This window comes from Tenrec ecaudatus, chromosome 11, assembly GCF_050624435.1.
Source record: "Tenrec ecaudatus isolate mTenEca1 chromosome 11, mTenEca1.hap1, whole genome shotgun sequence".
In the NCBI taxonomy this organism is placed as follows: domain Eukaryota; kingdom Metazoa; phylum Chordata; class Mammalia; order Afrosoricida; family Tenrecidae; genus Tenrec; species Tenrec ecaudatus.
This window is the reverse complement of record NC_134540.1, coordinates 17,605,935-17,626,626: the sequence shown is the minus strand read 5'-3', so window position 1 is coordinate 17,626,626 and position 20,692 is coordinate 17,605,935. Positions and strand designations below refer to the sequence as shown.

Below are 20,692 nucleotides of genomic sequence, written 5' to 3'. Positions count from 1 at the left end.
TGAAGAGCAGTTTATAGACTGGTATCATACATATGGGCTAATATCAGACTTATGGACTTGATCTGGACTGGGTTGGGATGTTTTCTCAATATCCCATTGCTCTTGGATATAAAGCTCTTTCTTATACACATAAGAATATCTCTGGATTTGTTTCTCTAGTCAACCCAGGCTAACACACATACTGCTGTGTAACTGCCTGCATGTCTGTTACTTTCCCCACACTGAATGGCCAGAAAGAAAGCATCATGATTCCTATCCTGGTATTCCTTGCACCTAAAGTAGAAATGGACACATTTATCGAATGAATATTTTTGACGGAATAGGTGACCTAATAAAAGAAACATTTAAAGAAAAGAAATTGAAACGGAATCACCAAACAGAAAGATTGATTTTCTTCCTCGATATTCCTGAAAGGATGTTTTCTAGAGGGATAGATGAGAATTTTAAACAAAACAACAGACTGGAAAGATGTCCAATAAATAAACATTCTTTCTCTTTGCAACTCTGTTCTCAGTCATTTTTTTTAACAAAACGCTTTATTGGTAAAAAAAAAAAATCTACATATCATACAATTCAATAGTTCAATCACATCGAGAGGAGTTGTACAATCATTACCACAACAAATTTTAGACATTTTTTCCCTTCTTTTATCCATTGCTATTAGCTCCCCATTTCCCCCCAACATCTCCCTGCCATGTCCCCAAGGAAACATTAATCCAGGTACTGTCTCTATAGACTTACCTGTCCTGGATTACATATATGGAAAAACATTTAAAAATACAAACACACACAAAATAAACTAACAACAATAACAAAGCAAAGCAGAGAAAAACCTCCATCGAAAAGAGAGTAGAAAATACTAAGCAGAACAAAGTCCAAATAGGTCCCAAGGGAGATCCAACGAGAGAGTGTTCCACGTTCACCTAACTGCATCTGTAATCACCCGCTTCCCAAACCACTCTGCAGGACAGCGAGGCTGCGCACGCCCCTGCTCAGAGGGGCTCACCAGAGGCTTGAGCCACGTGCACCTCCCTTTCATTTTTGTTTTTTACCTGAAGCAACTTTTAAGTGGGTCACAAGGGAGATCAAATATCACATTTTCATTTAACTATGTATATCGCAGTCACTTAGCTTAACACGAGGAACTCCATGTTGTTTCAAACTGCCTTCAGCCCCTCCTAGCAGTTAGTGCCACCTCACCTCTTCCCACTCCGGGCTCTCCAAACAAGGCCTTGACGGTTTGAGATGTCTCCAAACTCCACCTGCCCAATTAGCAAGAAGTCTACACTATCTTACAAGACCGTGAATTACTACCTGCAGCTGTGCTGTTCCCCCAACCCCGTTACCCTGCCAACCTGATAAAAATCGACCTGCCAGAGTATCCCTCCCCTTGAGCCAGCCCACGACTTTGAACAATAAAAATCAAGGAAATTCTTTGTTCTGGATCGAGAGGTTTCCAGGCACTAGCCTACCCTCAGTCCAGCTGTTTAATAAAGGCTTTAACTATTAATATAATGGTGTGGTGGATCTTGCCCATTTACAACAAACCAGCATTGGTTTTCTATAAACCTTCTATTTTTATTTCGTTTCCAGAGATGTGGGTTCGCTTACTTGGATGGTTTTTGCGGCTGAAGGCCTGGCGTGAACATCTTGAATTCAGCATAACTGGGCAGAAGATTTGGTAGAGACCCCAGGGCTGGGGAGGCTGTGGTTTCAGCCCATGTACACTGTGAGGGAAATAGGCAGCGACAGTTTTTAGGTTGAGTTCAACGCATGAGCTGTCAAGAAGCACTTTGCTCTTCCCCAGTAGGGGTTCCCATTGATTCTCTGGCCTGCTAGATCCTTCTCTGAGAAGCCAGCCAGAACCAGGCTACCAATGCATGATTAAAGGGAAGCCACTGGATACACAGAAATCACAAATCTGGAGAAAGAATAACCTTTTGGGGTTTTTTTTAAGGTAAAGACTGCAAGAGAAATCCTGAAGTTCCTTCACCAGGACCAAGCACTACCATTAAGATGGTAAGGGGCGAAGGTGAACCATTGTCCCAATGCCTGTGACTGAGAGGTCCCCCCTTCCCCACCCTCAAATTCCTCTGAGTTTCTGAATTGTGTCTCGGAAACTCAGACAAAGTTTCTGAGGCTGAGCCTCCTTATGGGAGTAGAAAGCCTCCTCTACTTGTACTGGTTACATGTTGGGCTGTGAACTGCAAAGGCAGCCGAAAGGACCAGCCACTCCACAGGAGAAAGGTGCGGCTTAAGTCACGGCGGCAGTTTTACCGCATCCTTGAGAATCCCCATGTCAGAATCAGCTCGACGGCCATCACGTTTGTGGGTGAAGAGAATAAAAAATCACAGTCTGCCAGAAGAACAAGCAAACCTGTCCTGGAGGAAGAGCAACCAGGATGTTCCATCGAAGTTAGAATGACGAAGGTAAATACAGCACACTCTATTTCCAGGTGATGGCGGCTTAGTGAAATGGTGGTTTTTCTTCTCCCCATGAAATAAAAATGACCAGGATTATAAGTGATTAAATATTTTCCACCAAACCCGCATGTCCGCATGGAGTGATGGCACTTTTCAGATGACCCAACCTGGGAGAGGTCTGCTTTGAAGACTGGTGCACCTTCTCTTATGGTGTCTCCCCTACATCACCCACACCCCCTCCTTCAAGTCCACCAGCTCCAATATTTCCTTAGCATCGATTGGCCTTGCCATCCTAATCATCTCCTTACCCCAATTCTTCAGCTAGTGGCCCCAGAACCATTTCTAGAAACCTCCATCTAAAGCTTTTACGGCACACAGTCCTGTCTCATCAACCTCTATCTACTTCCACCAAAATTTTACTACACTGGAACTCCTTCCATCTTGCCCAGGATTTAAAGCAATATTTGCTAAATCTAGCTATTTCTTACCCGGCTTTTGAAAAGGGATTCGCATTTTTATGACCGTGCACGTAGTTGTCAAACATGTCCTAGGTAGAGTGGATAAAAGATTGTTCCGGCTTCTTGAATTGGTGGCAGTAAAAATAAATACAGCAAAACTTTTTAAGGAAATTTTTGAAGAAATTATCTGTTTTGGGGACTGATCTTATTGTGGGTTTCAAATCTACTCAACATGCAAATGACAGCACTATAAATGCCTAAAGGTGGCCGATTAAACTTGTTCCGGTCATCCTTTAGTTTCATACACATGAAGTTTTAAATTTCTACCAGAGAGATGGGACTGTAACCTGAGGTCCTCCAAAGGACAGCCTTCCCCTGTCAGACATCACCCACCGTATTTTCCCCCAACAGCTTTAGAGGCATATAATTCACATTATCATACAATTCAATAGTTCAGTCACATCAAGAAGAGTTGTACAATCATGACCACAACCAGTTTGGGAACATTTTCTTCACTCCTGTACGCTCATGATTAGCTCCCCAATGTGTTTTAAGTATAGAAGATTATAGAAAGAGATGTGTAAAGACATAATTCAAATGCCTCGATTCTTCTGTCTTCCTTAGTCAATGTCCACCTTTCACATACATATGAAACTATTTCAATTTGATCTCCTGACTGCTGCTTCTAGGAGCATTGATTGTGGATCCAAACAAGATGAAATCTGACAACTTCCATCTCTTCTCCATTCATCATGATGTTAGCTAGTAGTGCACTTGTGAAGATTTTGTGTTTCTCTACATTGAGTTGCACTCCACACTGAAGGCTGCCATCCTTGATCTTCATCAGCAAGCGCTTCAAATCTCCTCACTTTCAACAAGCAACGTGGTGTCTTCTGCATATCTCAGGTTGCCAGTAGCCTTAGTCCAACCCCAATATCTCATTCTTCATCATATAATCCAGCTTCTCGGATGATTTGCTCGGCATACAGATTGAATAAGTATGGTGATATCTATCACCTATAGGAAGAGAAGGTATAAAAATGACCCTTTTTACTCAGATGGTGCATATATGTGCTCTGATGACATTTACCTTCATGTATGAAAAAAAAGCTGGGATTTTTGAGAATGTCCTACCCACTGGTGCTTAAATTTTTGAAGTCACTAGAAATAGGGAAAAGCTCCCAGAATGAAAAAAATTGGCCAATGTTGTGAAAAACGCTTTCAGTGGGAAAAAAAATAAAAGTCTCTAACAACTAGAAACCAATGAGTTTTCTTTAACAACATTAGTAGAACGGACCACCAGACAATGAATGGCCACTTAAAAAGACATGAAGTACTCTGCTGAAAGACCAATAGGGCTTCGTGGAGTGTAAATGTTAGCAGGTTAATTTAAACTTAAAAATTTAAAGGCTCTACCAGACACTAACAACCATGTTTATCTTGACAACTCTGTATAGAAGTGAATGCAAAAATTACCACCCTGAAAAAGACTCATTTGGCCTGACTATTTTTAATATCATGTTTCTTATAGTCTCAGCTTTACCTGACATAGGGAAACGTGCTCATTGAGAAACCAGGGTACAGAATATCTCACTACTGTGGAGTTGATTCCAACTCTCCGTGAGACCCCAGGAGCCCTTGTGGTGTAGTGGTTATGCATTGGGCAGTGGTCCGCATGGCCAGCAGTTACCAGCAGCAGCTCCAGGGGAAAAGTCTGGCACCTCATCTCCTGAGGAGTGGCTGATGGTCTCAAACTGATGACCTTAGGGTTAGCAACTCAATGAGTAACCACAATACCACCAGCGATGAAGCCTTTAACTACCCAGCTGTCCATGTACTACAAAGTTTCTGAGCCCGCTACTCTCTGCTTTCTCACTCCACCTTCAGAGTTTCTTAACGTCCGTGGGTAGTGTGAATGGTTGACGTATTCAGTGGCTTACCTGGAATAATAACGGTTGGGCTCACCCAGGGGACCTCATAGGAAGGCCTATTGATCTACTTCGGAAAAGGCACTCGTTGAAAATTGTATGGAGCACAATTCTACTCTGACACACAGGGGGTCCTTCTGAGTCGGGTTGGCTCAGGGAAACCGGCTTGGCAAAGTTGTTCTTTTTACTTCCACTTGCTCTTGTTCCTACCACCTACGCTTCTGCAAAATGACAAGATAAAATGTTAACATGAGTTCAATCCTCTTCTTGGGGACAGTTACATATTTTATTTTACAGAAGACACGGGTCCAATGTTCCATAGTAAAAATGTTTTCTGACAAAAATGAATGATCATGCGAACTCCTCTTGGGCTATCTTTAGTCCTAGCTGAAAATGTAGACCACGGATTCAGAGCCAAATTGCTATTGTTCTCAGTTTCTGTCAAGTTGATTCTGATTCTTAGCTACGCCATGTGCGTAGAAAAAATTGCTCCGTTGAGTTTTTAGGGTCATGACCTTTTCAGGAGACCTCCAGACTATTCTTCTAAGGTACCTCTGAGTGAGTTTGAACCAACAACCCACTGGATCGGAGCCAAGCACTTTACTGTTTAATTGCTTTACATACTCCATCATATTTCATATTCACAATAACTCTCCCATGTGGTCATTCTCTCTCTTTACACAGTATGTCAATAACCCCATTCTCATTATCTTAATAATAAAGTCTCATAAAATTTCAGAAAACACATAGGAGGAAAAAATAGAAAGAAAATAGCCAGGTAGCCCGCATCCATTATTTCCTTCCAGAATTCCCTTAGCCTCTAAGATCCCGTTGATATACATTTTAATGACATTTAACTTATTTGCAGCCAAGGGCTTTAACCACTGTGCTACCAGGCCTTCCAAACATTTAACTTATTTAAACATTTATTACTTGTACAAAATAATGAAAGCAACTGTCATGGAGTTGGTTCCAACTCAGAGCAACACTATATAGGTTCCTGGGACTTCTTTATAGGTGCCTATTGCCTCATCTTTTCCCCATAGACAGCCTGGGGCCGGGGTTAAACCACTGACCTTGTGGTTAGCAGCCCAACACTTACCCTCCAATGCCCTTGTACAGCTGGGAAATATTTCACCTTACAGATTTAGCCTAAAACATAATACCCCGGCTGTTTCCAACAAGACCATATGGAAATGTTTGACCACATTTCTTACTGTTGTCTCGGAACAGACCTTCCTCCTTAAGGGGCTTCCTCTTTTCTCATATCCAAGTAGGACGGGAGGCAAACGAAAACACCGTGGCTTGGGTCAAGTGCACCCTAGTCCTCAAAGTGACATCTTTGCTCTTCGATATTTTAACGAGGTCTCGTGCAGCAGATTTACCCAATGCAATGTGCCGTTTGATTACTGACTGCTGCTTCCATGAACACTGATTGTGGAGTCAAACAACTCAGATGCATGTGAAGGCTGGACACTGAATAAGGAAGGCCAAAGAAGAATGGGTGCCTTTGAGTTGTGGGGCTGGCCGGGAATACTGCAGATCTCAGGGACTGCCAAAAGAACAAACAGATCTACCTTGAAAGGAGTACAGCAGAATGCTCTCTGCAGGCAAGCATGATGAGGCGTTGTCTCAGAGGCTTTGGATGTGTCATCAGCAGAGGCCAGCCCCTGGGAAAGATCCTCATTCGTATGAAAGGAGAGGCGCTGTGAAAAAGAAGGCCCTTGACAAGATGGACCGACACCGCGGCCGCCACAGTGGCTTGAACACTAAGAACGCAGGGCGCTCTGAAGAAGAGCACCGCACCAGGACTGGAGGGGCTCGTGATAGGGTGAGCAGATCTTAACATTGGTAAAGCGGGACACCATTGATAAAACTCATATCCTGGAGAAATGGCCACATGGAAGCCAAAAACCGTCTACCCCAGCTTGTCGTGCATTCTTTCCAAAAATCGGAATTTTTTAAAATGTCGTGGGACGCAGGACAAATAGTTAAAAAATGGGACTGTCCCGCCAAAAGCGAGACGTCTGGTCACCTTAGTTATGAACAACCTGCCACATGCAGATGAGGAGCAGTCTTAATGATGTAGTGGTGACGCACCGGGCTGTGATCCGAAGAGTCAGCAGTTTAAAACCACCAACGGTTTCCTCACGATTAAGATTGGGCTTTCTACTCCCATAAGCAGTTACAGTCTCAGAAACTCAGAAGGGGAGGGGTCACTATGAGTCAGCATTGGCTTCATGACAGTGAGTTTATTTTCTTATTTTTTTATATGCAGACGTACAACCTTGCTGGCTGGAAGTGAGGAGGACTTGAAGCACTTGCGTTGTAGCAAGTTCAACGTGGATTACAATTCAATGTAAAGAAAACCAAATTCCTTACAACTGGACCAGTAGGTAACTGCTTGATAAACGATGAAAAGACTAAAGTTGTCAAGGATTTCATTCTGCTTGGGTTCACAATCAACGCTCATAGTAAAGTGAGGATTTGTCCTACATTGGATAATTACATCTGCTCCCAAAACGGATCATCATTTTATAACGATGATAATTATGATATAGCCAAATTTATACTTATTTTTGGAAGACATAAATCAGGCCATAATATCTGCCAATTCAAATTTTGTTTAAAAATGTAATAGGAGTTTTCGATTTTACATTCTTTATCTTTCCTCTTAAGACCTACTCAACTCTATAAATCTGTGTATACTGAGAAACTTCTCTCTGAACTAAAAATTCAATCATCATCATGTCCTACAATTTTGCTCCCAAATACTGGATTTTTATGTCCATTGCCACCTCCAAGCTACTGTAATCTCTTGACTATTATGAGAGCTTCTTGGCTGGTATCTCAGTCTCTATAATTACTTTCTTCAATTGTTCTCTTCGTTGATGTCAAAGTAGTGACCACTTTGTCTAAAACTCTCCTATGGTGTTTGTTTGTTTGTTTGGGTCAGGATAATATCTGAATTATTAGCAGTGTTTACAAGGTCAGACCCTCCATTTTACTTTTCTCCACTCCCCAATTCTCACTCAAACTCTCGTTTCAGCCAAGGTGAGCCATTTCATTTCCATGACAGTCTCATCCTCTATCACTGTCAAGCATTGCCAACTCTATGTCCCAGACTGAGCATATTCTTTTTTCTGAGTTTTCCCCCAGTCCTTCACTCCCTTTTCAGGAAAGACCTCTTTTCCTCTTTCATGCCACACCCTAGACAACATCCTCCTGAAAGCATTCTGGGACCCCATTAGCCCCGGCTGAGTCAGGGACCCTCCCATGTGCTCAAATAGCACAAGATATGTCCTCAGCACAACATTTATGATACATACAGAATGCCCGTCTGTCTGAATTCTTTCTCCTCTACCCACCACGTGGGTGTGCATGTGTGCACATGCAAGTGCATGCACACGCACACGCACACAGACACACACACACTGTAACTCTTGAAAGAAAATCTGTCTTCCCCATTTTAATTATTTTTAATTTATTGTTAATTGGGAGTTAACATACATCATATTATTCCATTGTTCAATCACATCAAGCAAAATTGTACAATTGTTACCACAATCAGTTTGAAAACATTCTTTTTCTTCCTGGACTCCTTCACATCCTCTCCCTTTTACCTCCTCCCCACACCCCACTGTAAACCTCCACCACCCCTCCCCTCCTGAAACCTTCATTCTACTTGCTGCCCCTGTACGTTCATCAATCCTGGGTTTCATATACCGAAAAACAGACAAACATGTAACACAAAGTGCAGAGAGTGACCCCCAGTGACATAGACCTCTGAGACATACCCTAAGGAACAAAGCAAAACGACAGCACAGAAAACGCTGGAAACCAGATGGGGTCCAGCATGCATCAGAGGTGGGGCGGGATCGACTGACAGAGTTTAACTGTTCAAGTCAGGTTGATCCCTTTGCTCTTCTGTACTCATCTCTCTAAGGCTCTCTGTTCAGTAACCACTTTCCTCCCTCCCTCAATTGTGGACAGAGGGAGATCACCGGAGGCTTGTTTCCTCTGTAGCTCCCACAAATGGATCTTGGACTCCCACTGTCATCCATCGCCTTCTGCAAACCAGACCCTCACAATTTAGGTGCTGACACTAATCCCACCTTTGACGTAGGCCAAAGGCAGATAAAAACAAACAACAAAAACATAGATCCAGGAAAGGATCTTTAAGTGACTGATGATGGTGTAATCTTCCAAGCAGACTAAGTTGAGAGCTCACCTCGATGGCTGCTTGTTTAGAGACAAGTGTTTAAGACCCCAGGTGCTATTTTATCTAGTAGCTGGGCACCATCTAATTTCTTGGCCACATTTTTCTATAGCCCCATAGCTTCTGTGTTCCCTTCCTGAGAGCGAGTATCTAGCAAGGCCGTGATGTACAAACTAATTGCTCTTAAGTTGGAGCCGCGAATTAGTGCGAGCCCAAAACCCATCCCTGGATCTATGTTTTTGTTGTTGTTTGTTTTTATCTGCCTTTGGCTCCCTTTCAAAACCTCCTTGTGAATTTACAGTAGAGTCTTGCCATTTGAATACCTGACTGTAAAAGCACCCCACAGCTGGACTGGACAACTCTTCTAAAGGTCAACAAACAGCCCTTGAACTAACTATAAGCTTTTCTTTCTTGTTATGTTTTGCTTTGTTTTTTGTCATTGGTTTGTTGTTGTTGTTGTATGGTTTTGCTCTGTCTTGTTTTGTGCATGCTATTATCTCTGCAGGTCTGTCTAAATAAGATAGGCTGATGAACAATCTGGAGGAGAAAACAATAGGACTGACAGTTCCGGGAGGACATGGGAGAGGGAGAGATGAGGGGAAAGGAAGTGGTGTTAACAAACTCAGGGACAAGGGAACAACAAATCATCCAAATTGGTAGTGAGGAGGGTGTAGGAGGCCTGGCAGGGCGTGATCAAGGGTTATATAACCAAGAGGAATTACTGAAACCCAAATGAAGACTGAGCATGATAGTGGGATAAGAGGAACATCAAAGGAAACAGAGGAAAGAGCTAGGAGGCAAAGGGCATTTATAGAGGTCTAAATAAAGGCATGTATATATGTAAATATACTTATATATAAGGATGGGAAATATATCTATGTGCATATAATTATAGGTTTAGTATAAAGGTAGCAGATGGACATTGGGCCTCCGCTCAAGTACTCCCTCAATGCAAGAATACTTTGTTTTATTAAACTGGCATTCTATGATGCTCACCTTCCGGACAGAATCACTGAAGACAAAGCGGGTGAATAAGCAAATGTAGTGAAGAAAGCTGATGGAGCCCGGCTATCGAAAGATATAGCGTCTGGGGTCTTAAAGGCTTGAAGGTAAACAAGTGGCCATCTAGCTCAGAAGCAACAAAGCCCACATGGAAGAAGCACACCAGACTGTGCGATCATGAGGTGTCGAAGGGTCTCGGGGAGGAGATAAGTCAGTCAATGTGCACTATAGCACCAATGAAACGTACAACTTTCCTCTAGTTCTTTAATGCTTCCTCCCCTCCCCCCACTATCATGATCCCAATTCTACCCTAAAAATCTGGCTAGACCAGAGCATGGACACTGGCTAGACCAGAGAATGTACACTGGTACAGATAGGAACTGGAAACACAGGGAATCCAGGTCAGATGATCCCTTCAGGACCAGTGGTGTGATTGGCGATACTGGGAGGGTGGACGAAGGGTGGGTTGGAACAGGGGAACCGATTACAAGGATCTACATATAACCTCCTCCCTGGGGACAGAAAACAGAAGAGTGGGTGAAGCGAGACGTTGGACAGGGAAAGATATGACAAAATAATAATTTATAAATTATCAAGGGTTCTTGAGGGAGGGGGGAGCAGGGAGGGAGGGGAAAAATGAAGAGCTGATGCCAGGGGCTTAGGTGGAAAGCAAATGTTTTGAGAATGATGAGGGCAATGAATGTACAAATGTGCTTTACACAATTGATGTATGTATGGATTTTGATAAGAGTTGTATGCGTCCTAATAAAATGATTAAAGAAGGAAAAAAAAGCACCCCACAGTTTTTTTTCCCAAAAAATCCATTAGCTATTCACACTCATTAATTTTGTTCAGATGGTGTTTGAAATTATTTTCACAAGTTTCAAAATCAATATTTCAAGGATTCTCTTTATTCTAATATTTAAATGGTTAGAAAGGCTAGATATTTAAATACTTAATCTGTCTACCCAGAAACAGTTCTTCAAAAAGGCTCTTCCTCAAGAAATCTTTCATTTCAGGTAGGAAGAATTTTCAATTTTTCTCATATGGCTTCCACATTTTTCTTAGGAAGTTTTTTTTTTGAGATTATTTTTCATTTCTCTGTGCTGTTGTCATGCCCATATATTTATGTATGTACATGTACTAGAGGCCCCATGGCATATATTTACATATGTACATGTACTAGAGGCCCCATGGCATAGTGGGATATGGGTTTGCCTATAACCCCAGAGTCAGCAGTTCTAAATCACTAAATACTATTTGAGAGAAACATGAGGCTCTATGAGGTTCCCATAAATATTTGTTGTTGCTGTTAGTACTATCATGTCATTCTAACTCGTAGTCAATCCGTGTACAATGGAACGGAGCACTGCCCAGTCCTGTGCCAGCCACACAACTGTTCTCATGGTTGAGCCATTGATGCAGCCTCTGTGTCCGTCCACCTTGTTGAAGATCATCTCCTTTCTCGCTGCCCTGCTACTTTACCAAGCATGATGTCCTTCTCCAGGGGCTGGCCTCTATTCACGTGTCCAGAGTACTGAAGATGAAGGTTCATCCTCCTTGCCTCTCAGGAGCAGTCTGGCTGTACTTCTTCCCAGACAGATGTGTTTGTTCTTTTGGCGGTCCAAGGTCCTTTCAAGAGTCTTCACCGGCACCATCACTTTTCTTCAGTCGCCTTTATTCACAGTCCAACCTGCACATGCAGATGAGGCTACTGAAAATACGATGGCTTGGGTCAAGTACACCTTCATCTTCAAAGTCAACACTTTAAAGAGGTTTTGTGCAGCAGATTTAGAGCCTTGGAAGAGGCAGTTCCACTCTATTCTGTAGGGTCATTATGAAAAAGAATCAACTTGGTGGCATTGAGTATATTTGTTTACATTTTTGGTATCTATGTCATAAAACATACTTATTATTCAGCAAGAATCTGCTGGTAAGTGTGTTGAGATAGGGCCTTTTCATACATTGTAGGATGACGTAAAGTTCCCAATGCTAATTAAGTTATCTTTGGTCACTGATTCAAACCCAAGTCTATTTGGATTCCATCGACCTGCCCACTTCTCTTTCTATAAGAATGTTTTTCACACATCATGCATAGCATTCCGAATGAAAGGAGAGCGGGTACTGGGAAGGCTGGGGAGAAAGCAGAATTGCAGAGACCATTTACACCAACACCTCTGAACCCAAAGGAATTCTCCATCCAATAATATCATGTTTATCTCAAAGAGACCACTTTGTTCTCACTGCCTCGCCTCAGAGGTTCTACGTGAAGGACATTTAATAACATAGTAGGGCCAGGAAAATTTCTGAATGTGTAATAGTATTTTAAGGTCAGGGTCTAGAAATACAGAATAGGTCTTTTAGATCCGTAGAGTTCTCCAGTACCCAGTCAGAATGAGTATTCAGGACTACAAAGAAAACCCACTGCTGTTGAGTAAACATGGACTTGGAGCAACCCTATGGGACAACGTAGACACGCCCCGAGGGTTTCGGAGCTGTAAACCTTTACAGAACAACACTGCCAGGTGTTTCTCTTGAGTAGTGGCTGGTGGGCTTGACCCACCAACCTTCCAGCTGGCAGGCCAGTGTTTTCACCATTGCACCTCCAGAGTTCTCTGTCATTTAATAGGTAAGTGCAATATGTACTGTCCCCATGAGTGAGCCCAGAAAAGAGTGATACATACCTTGAAAAAGGTTTAGAAGCTAACATACAATGCCAGCCTAATGATTGTAGTTGTCGTTTGACATGGCCTCCGGCTGAGGGAGCGCATCTCCTAGATTCTAGAATCTCCTGCATCTACAAGGGTAAACTGGAAACTCTTAACATTGCTGATGAAGACTTTGATTAATAGGAGAAGGTCGAGCCACCGAAGGCAGGCACATAGCAATGACATGTGTTCTCAACACGAGGAAATAGAAAATGATCGACGAATGGCCTGGAATCGGGAAAATGAAAGAGAGGCATTGGCAGGCCAACACAGACCCAGGGGGCAACACAGATTTCCCTCCCTCGGGAGGAAGGAGTTTATCATCTCCCTTATAAGAAATGCTAAGAGTTAATGTCTGGATCATGCAGAATCTTATCAGTTAAATAATGTCTGTTTATGCTGACTGTTTTAGGGAGCTACATGCAGTTCATTCCACAGCATGAGTTCAGTCATTCAAGCCATAGCCTCTTTGCTGGATTTACACAGTCCCCAGAAAAGAAATCTGTTGGTTATTTCGGTTAAAATCGGGTGGTTGTTCCGGATCCCCTCCCTGCAAAGGGGTGAATGAGCCCTGGGACTAACACCCCGCGACTAAGATAAACAACAAGACTGACTGCACCACCGCCCATTAAACTGGAGCTCACTGTCATAATCTTAGCATGCAAGCTATGGCAACAACGTTCAAGGATCCCTGGTTAAGGAAATTCTCCTTTCCATAGCAACGATAATCTTTTGGTCAAGATGGAATAGAGTGCTCTGGTGGCTCTTGGCGACTTCAAGGAGTTCGAAAAAGCAAAGCGAATATTTAGAAAAACAAAAAATCAGGTGACGTGGCTTCTCAGTTGGATGCTGTTACTTTGGTTTGGGAACATCGCTTCACGCTTGCAGGTTTTTGCCTTTGTTCTTGGGAGAGTCATTCATGAGGTTGACCAGCTGAATAGGAACCAATGACACTGCAACTAACAACAACAATAAGCCAGGTGGTCCTAGTTCCCTTGGATGGAAAACAGTCTATCAATTATATTGCATTTACATGAAGCTACAATTTTAGCTAAGCCCATATCCTGACACTTCGGATGGCGTGAATGATTTACAAGCATTGTCACTGCAGTCCTATCACAGTTTTCTCAAATAGACTTTTCAAAACTCCTTAATGTTGGAACACACAGAAATGGCTCGTCTGCGTGGGAGAAGGGAGAGTCAGTTGTAAATGAGACCACACCAAGGTGGAGTAGCACGGGACTCTGCCTTAGAGATAGCAGCTTACATTTTATGAACCATCAAACTATAGTTCACAAACACTCTACCTTAACTTTTGGATGAATATAAACGTTTGAAAACCAAATTAGAAATTTCTTCAGTAAATCATTGCAAATTGATCTACCCAAACCCCATGGAAACATTTGGGTAGCACCCTGATCATCAGTAGGAACTGATGGGATTACCAGCCACTATGACAGAGCCAAGTGTGGGAGGGCACAGACCTGCTTCTTGTGACCTTCTGGTGACCCACAGGGCTTGATTCCCCCAGCTCTGTGTCACAAGTGGATACGGTGGAGAAAAATACAAGTCCAACCATTAATTATGAAAAGCAATCTGATTAAAAGAACTTTTCTTTTCTTATCAAAGAGCTTTACAAGCATCCCAAACTCAACCCAGGTTTTTCAGGATAAGAACATAAACAGAACTTCAAAATTGCTCCCCGCCCCCAATACATTAACCACTTCTCCTGTGACAAGCCTAGCTACCATTACATAGACAATAAGAGATAATAACATAGATTGACAGCTTAACGCAAGACCATAGATGGAGCACAGATGGTAAGAAGAAACCCACGTTAAAATATGGAGATGACAGGAAGGAGTTTGCAACATGCACTTGAAACCCTGTCTGTGTTCAGCCACGCTCCTGGGCAGCTGCCCTGTCTGTACTCTGTGGTGCCATCTGCTGGAAAGAGTAGTTTTCTTGGGCGTGGCAGGAGTGGTTTGTAGAAATGGTGTGGAAGGAATATGCTTTCAAAACACAAAACAGAGCACAATGAAACCCCACAAAGCAGATTTTCATGTCCACTTGAAGATGTAAAAGTGTAGGGGTGGAGGCTAGCCTGTCAATCAGGTCACAGCCTGATGATGCCTCCTTGTGGTTGTGACCTTCTCATAAGGAGGGTCCTGGAAATCCCCCCTCGCTCTCTGCCTTCACCTTCCTGCCGGTGAGCCACGCTGAGACCAGAGAGAGCCCTGTGATGCAGTCATCGCCATCGGATCTACACAACCCTGCACCTCCCCACCTGTGACCTTCCTGCACTCTGGATCATTGCATGGGGCTGCGTGAGTCTTAAGAGGGACTTGCGGATTGGTCTCAGACTTAAGGGCTTGATCTGGATTGGGCTAGGATGTCTATCTACAATTACTTCTTGATAGAAAGCTCTCTTTTACACATGTATGTGTCAGCGAATTTGTTTCTCTAGTCAACCCAGCCTAACACATTCATAAAACAATAGATTTTAGAAAATAATTTCCTTAAAACCAGCCTTCCTCAAGACAGGGCGTTCCAATAGCAACACTTTCATGTTCACTTGAGAAACCAGGACAACAATTCTGATCCTTTGCCTGAAAGAATGTACTAGCCTACATGTCACAGTCTCCACCAGCTGCCAGCTCCCACCAAACCAAAAAGCTCACTGCCACCGATTGGATGCTGAGCCTCATAGCAACCCCCTGGGAGAGGCAGAACTCTCCCCTGTGAGTTTCTGAGACTGTAACTCTTCGTGGGAGTAGAAAGACCTGTCTTTCTCCCAAGAAGCGGCCGGTGGTTTCGAACTGCTCCCCTTCGCAGTTAGGAAGCTCCCACAGGGAGACTCAGATAAAATCTTGCTCCTGTGAGGCCTATAAATGCGTGAAATGACTAGGGCCTTCAAAGCAGTGGGATCTTCAAAGGACAGCTCTGTGGAGGATGTTGAAACTTCTGCTGGAAACAAAAGGAAAAAGAGATACTTCCAAACCCACTGCCACTGAGTTGCTTCAGACTCAGCGACCCTACAGGACAGAGTAGAACTGCCCTGTGGGTTTCTGAAACTGTAACCCTTGAAAGGAGTAGAAAGCCTCATCTTTTCTCCTGCAAAGCGGCTGGTAGCTTCAAACGGCTGACCTTGCAGTTAGCAGTACAACTCATAACCCACTAGCCACCAGCCACCATGACCCTGACACCAGAAGAACTGGACATCTGCGGATCCCTCTGAAAGGGATCGCAGGAGGTTCTGTAGACAGAGAGTCAAAATAAATGTCGAATAAAACTCAAACTAATAATAAAAGGGTCAGACTTACTGGGCAGGTCTGTAGTGTCTCTGACATCTGATACGGATTTGTTCTTTCTTGCCAGTGAGCTCTACTCTGAAACAGCCTTGGGCTTCCCAGTCTAAGAATACTAAAGCTTTCCAATCAGATGCACCTCTGAAGATCCTCTAGCACATCCACTGCATTCCATGACACCAGGGGATATGGGCACAAGGACAGATACATTGACCAATGGAACAGAAGACAGAATCAGAAACCAATCCATCCTCCTACAGGAGATAACTGATCTTTGGCAAAGAAATACATTAAGTGGGGAAGGCGTTATCTTTTCAATAAATCGTGCTGGCAAACTGGATTTCCACTGAGAAAGAAGGAAACAGTACCCATTCCTCACTCCAGAATCAAAAGCAAACTCAAGGTGGATTAAAGGCCTAAATGTTAACCTCGAACTATGAAGATCATCAATAAGAAAATACAAACAAACTTAAGGGTCCTAATGCAGAGTGCCCTGTCTTAACTGGTGTTTTCTATCTGTAGGTTGTACTATCCACTGCAATGGCTACACAGGACTCAGCAAAATCCATGATCAAAAGGTTTATTAAAGAAGTTATCAAGTTGCAAAAACAGTGGGAACTACTCAGGGTTGAGCTTTTTATCAGGACAAATTACAAAGTTCTTTCAAGTCCTCTAACAAATGCCCAGGGCATACCACTCTGTTATAAGCCCCAGCCCAAAGACATCCAACGTAAGCTCTGAGTCCGCAAGCCCAGCTCGCTAAATTAAGTGCCCAGGCTGTGAAGTCCACCATGCTGCTCCATGCTCTGGCTCCTGGTCCTGCTGCTGCTCCTCTGATAGTATTGCTGTCTTCTGGATCCAGGAGGCTTACTCAGCAGGAATCTCAGGTCCAGAGGATGCACTCCACTCCTCCTGCTTCTCAGCTGGCTCAATTTAAACCCAGCAGGATGGCATTCCAGGGAATCCTGTTCCCAAATACAGGTGAATCCTATCAGTATCTCCCCACTCCTTCTTATCAGACCCATGCAGAAAAAGGTCCTTTGGTGAGAGAGACTTTGGCCAGAAGAGCCAAATTAGCTACGTCACTGCCCCTGCACAGGGCATGATCGTACTACCAAACACAATGAAACACATACACAAGAGAAGCAGAGTACATGTCTGGGACCTTCTAACAATAAGACACTCGTGTGTATCAAGAGCCTTCATCAAAAGAAAAAAGAGGAGCCCACGGATGCAGGCGAGAATGTCTAGCAATGCTACACTGAACAAGGGACTACTCTCTAAAATATATAGATTTCGAAACCACAACGAGAGAAAGATGAATCATTTACTTTTAAAATGGACAGAGGACATGGACCCACAGTGCACCAGAGCCAGGCAGCCCACAAATAGATGACGAAATGCTCAACATCACTAGCCAACAGAACGATGCAAATCAAAACAATGATGAGATGCCACCTTACCCCGGCATTGACAGCAAAATTAAAAGCAAAACAGTAAATAACAAATACTGGAGAGGGTGTGGAGAGATTGGAATCCAAATCCACTGCTGGCGGGACTGCAACGGTGAGCAACCACCATGGAACGCAGGGTGGTGCCACCTCAAAACCGGGAAGAGAAAGTCCCGAGGACTCAGTCATCCCCTTGCTGGGTATGTACACTGCGTCAGTCCGGGTAGACTAGAGAAACAGATCCAGAGGCAATCATATGTGTGTGAGAGAGCTTTGTATCAAAGAGTGGTTGTACATTAAGAAAACAGCCGGCCCAGACCAGATCAAGTCCATAAGTCTGATATTAGCCTATATGTCCATTACTAGTCCATAAATTCTTCTACAGACTCATGCAGCACATGCAATGATGCCCAAAACAGGAAGATCGCAGGCTGGTGGGCAGAAAGTCCTGTGGGACTAGTGGTGGTGGAAGCATCCCCAGGGCTCTGCCGCCATCAGCATGGCTCCCTCTGGCTTGTCCACAGGAAGGTGAAGCCGAGAGAGTGTGTCCCGCCTCCGGGGAGGAAGACGAGTTCCCAGAATCCTCAGGAGAAGGCCAGGCCCACATAGAGGCATCATTTGCTATGACCTGAATGACAGGCTGGACTCCACCCCCTCGCTCGGGTTGACAGGAGATTATGTAACTGCCACACACCCCAAAGAAGTAAGAGCCATAGACCCAACAGGTATATGCATATCCATGTTCATCTCAGAACTGTTCACAACAGCAAGACGAGGGAGACAACCTAAATGCCCATCCATGGAAGACTTGACAGATGGAATACACTACTCAATGCTAAAAATAATGGTGCTATCACAAAACACCTCCGCGATGGATTTGGAGAAGATTATGTTGAGTGAAATTAGCCAATCACAAAAGGACAAATATTGTATGACGCCACTGTTATAAAGTTGGGGGGGGGCAAGACCAGGGTTTCATCACAAAAACAGACTTTGATGGTTGGTGGGGAGGCAACAATGAAACAATTGGGCTAGAGGGCAGACAGGTATGAACTTTGGTGAAGGGGAAGGCAGTATGTCACCAGAGGAAAGAAATCAAGGTAAGAGTGGGGGCACGTCAAGCAGATCAAGCTACTGAGGGACTGATAGTTTGAGTTGTTGACTGTAAAGCTGATGATCTGAAGTGTATACCCCTACCCAACTTCACAATAAAAAGTGGGGGAAAAGCAAACCACTTTGGAGATGCAGATGCTCAAAACCTTTCTTTTCTTGGTAACAGACACGATTCTACTTTAACTGGTGAGTATTTCACTAAATGCCTGGTCGGCCTTGTAAACTATCTGGTGATGTCTTGCCTTTGGGTTTCTGCTTTGGTTACAGGAAAGCCAATGACGGCACGAGGGAGAGCCACAATTACTGAGTACAGAGCTGATGACACACTAAACAGATAAGGTGTGTGGGGTTTGTTTTAGGTCGTTTCATTGGCACCTACTTCACATATCATACAACTTGCTCATTCAATGGCATTGAGATGATTTGTGCAGTCATAGCCACAATCAATCTCTGAACAGTTGCTCCTTATACTCATTGTTGTTAGCTCCCCATTCCCCCCTATCCCCTAGGCAATTATCGATCCAGTTTTTGTCTCTAGACCATCTACCTATCCTAGACTTCCCGTACAGAAAACGATACAAAACACAGCTGCTGTTGTAGGTAAAATTGGTACAGGGCGGATTTTCGGCAAGGATGCTGAAACTGAGAGCAGCTACATGTATTGTACTCTATAGTCAGATTGTGTGTGTTCAGTAAGACAGAAAAGGTACTGAGTGTAGGCAAGCATGTCAATTGCCTTAACTTAACAGAGGACAGTCAGCATCGGTATCCTTGAAGGATCAGCCATCTTTGCAACCTTGGAAGTGTATGTAGAAAAGTAACAGCAAGTCACTGCCATCCAGTGGATTCCGACTCATCGGAGACTAGATCCTAGATCCTTTTCGAGGGCAGACCGCCTCCTCTTTCTCACCAGCCTTTGATTAGCAGGTTCCAACAGCGCCAGGAGGAGGCCTCACTCCCACCGAGTGGATGATGACGTATAGTGACCGTATAGGACGGGACAGAATTGTCCTGAGTTTCTGAGAGCGTAGGCAACCCTGTCTTTCCCCCAAGGAGGTGTTGGTTTTGAACTGCTGGCCTTAAGGAGCAAAGCCCAACGCCTAACTAGTCACCAGGCTCCCAATTCCAATCGTAGTTGAATTTAGAAAACTTATGTTAGGGCGACCTCTAGTGTCCTATAGAGGAAGTATAACTTTTCCTTTGGTTCTTTTTCATTGTATTGTTGATGATATCATTTTGAGTATGTCCTGCCTCGATACTAATTCCTACTAAAACCTAGTCTATATAGAAAGCAGACAAAAAATTCATTTCATCTCCCTAAGAAAATGACACATGTATTGGAACCGATTTAATGGTGGAATTCAAATAATTTAACAACCAGTTCACTGCCCTAAAGACCCTTTTAAGTATTAAAAAGGATATGCCGAAAGGTAGTTTATTATTTCATACAGGAGAGACTTAAATAAGAATAATAAAAGAGGCATACAAACTAGATTAGGTTATACAAATGTTTTAAAGGATTGATGAAAAATAGTAAATAGTATCTGACAAAAAACAATAGAGCTGTTATTGAAGATGTTTCTATATTGCTTCTTGATTGTGTCCTCACTTGGAGTAGTATTCACGCTTATCTGTGCATTACCAGCTGTGTGATTTAGCCTTAACCGTCTTTTCCCTGTAGGAATTGGATCCTATTCCTTTGGAGGTATGCTGGTTAGTCATTGTGTTTGAGACAATAGAAACAGATGGCTTCTCTTCGCAGAATATATTATGTTCATCTTTTTTAAAACCCTTTACCCTTATGCCGAACATACAGCAATTGTTCTGACCATCTCTGTTAGCTCTTTGGACACTTTCAGGAACTGCACACAATTCTCGTGGGAATTTGCGGCGGTATCACACAAAGCAGAAAAGAATGAGCGCTAGTTCCCCTCTGGTTGTTGGGCCCCTTTCTCTTTAGGTTCTATGCTTGTTTACTGAAGTAACAAACACATGGGGATACACATACAGCATTGCATCAAAAGGACATTGAAATGAGTATTACAAGCATCACTCCACCTAATTTTGTATGCCTATGGGCG

At 43.4% G+C, this 20,692-nt stretch overlaps 1 long non-coding RNA gene across 2 annotated transcripts in view; it reads right to left on the bottom strand.

Moving 5' to 3' along the window:
* Window positions 1-539: 539 nt before the first annotated feature.
* LOC142461223 (uncharacterized) overlaps window positions 540-20,692 on the bottom strand; it is a 33,894-nt gene continuing 13,741 nt past the window's right edge. For both annotated transcript variants that reach the window (XR_012786860.1, XR_012786859.1), the window contains exons 3-4: window positions 4,823-5,031; window positions 540-3,899 (exon numbers count right to left, since the gene is read on the bottom strand). This is a non-coding gene — a long non-coding RNA (uncharacterized LOC142461223). The remainder of the gene's footprint in view (window positions 3,900-4,822; window positions 5,032-20,692) is intronic.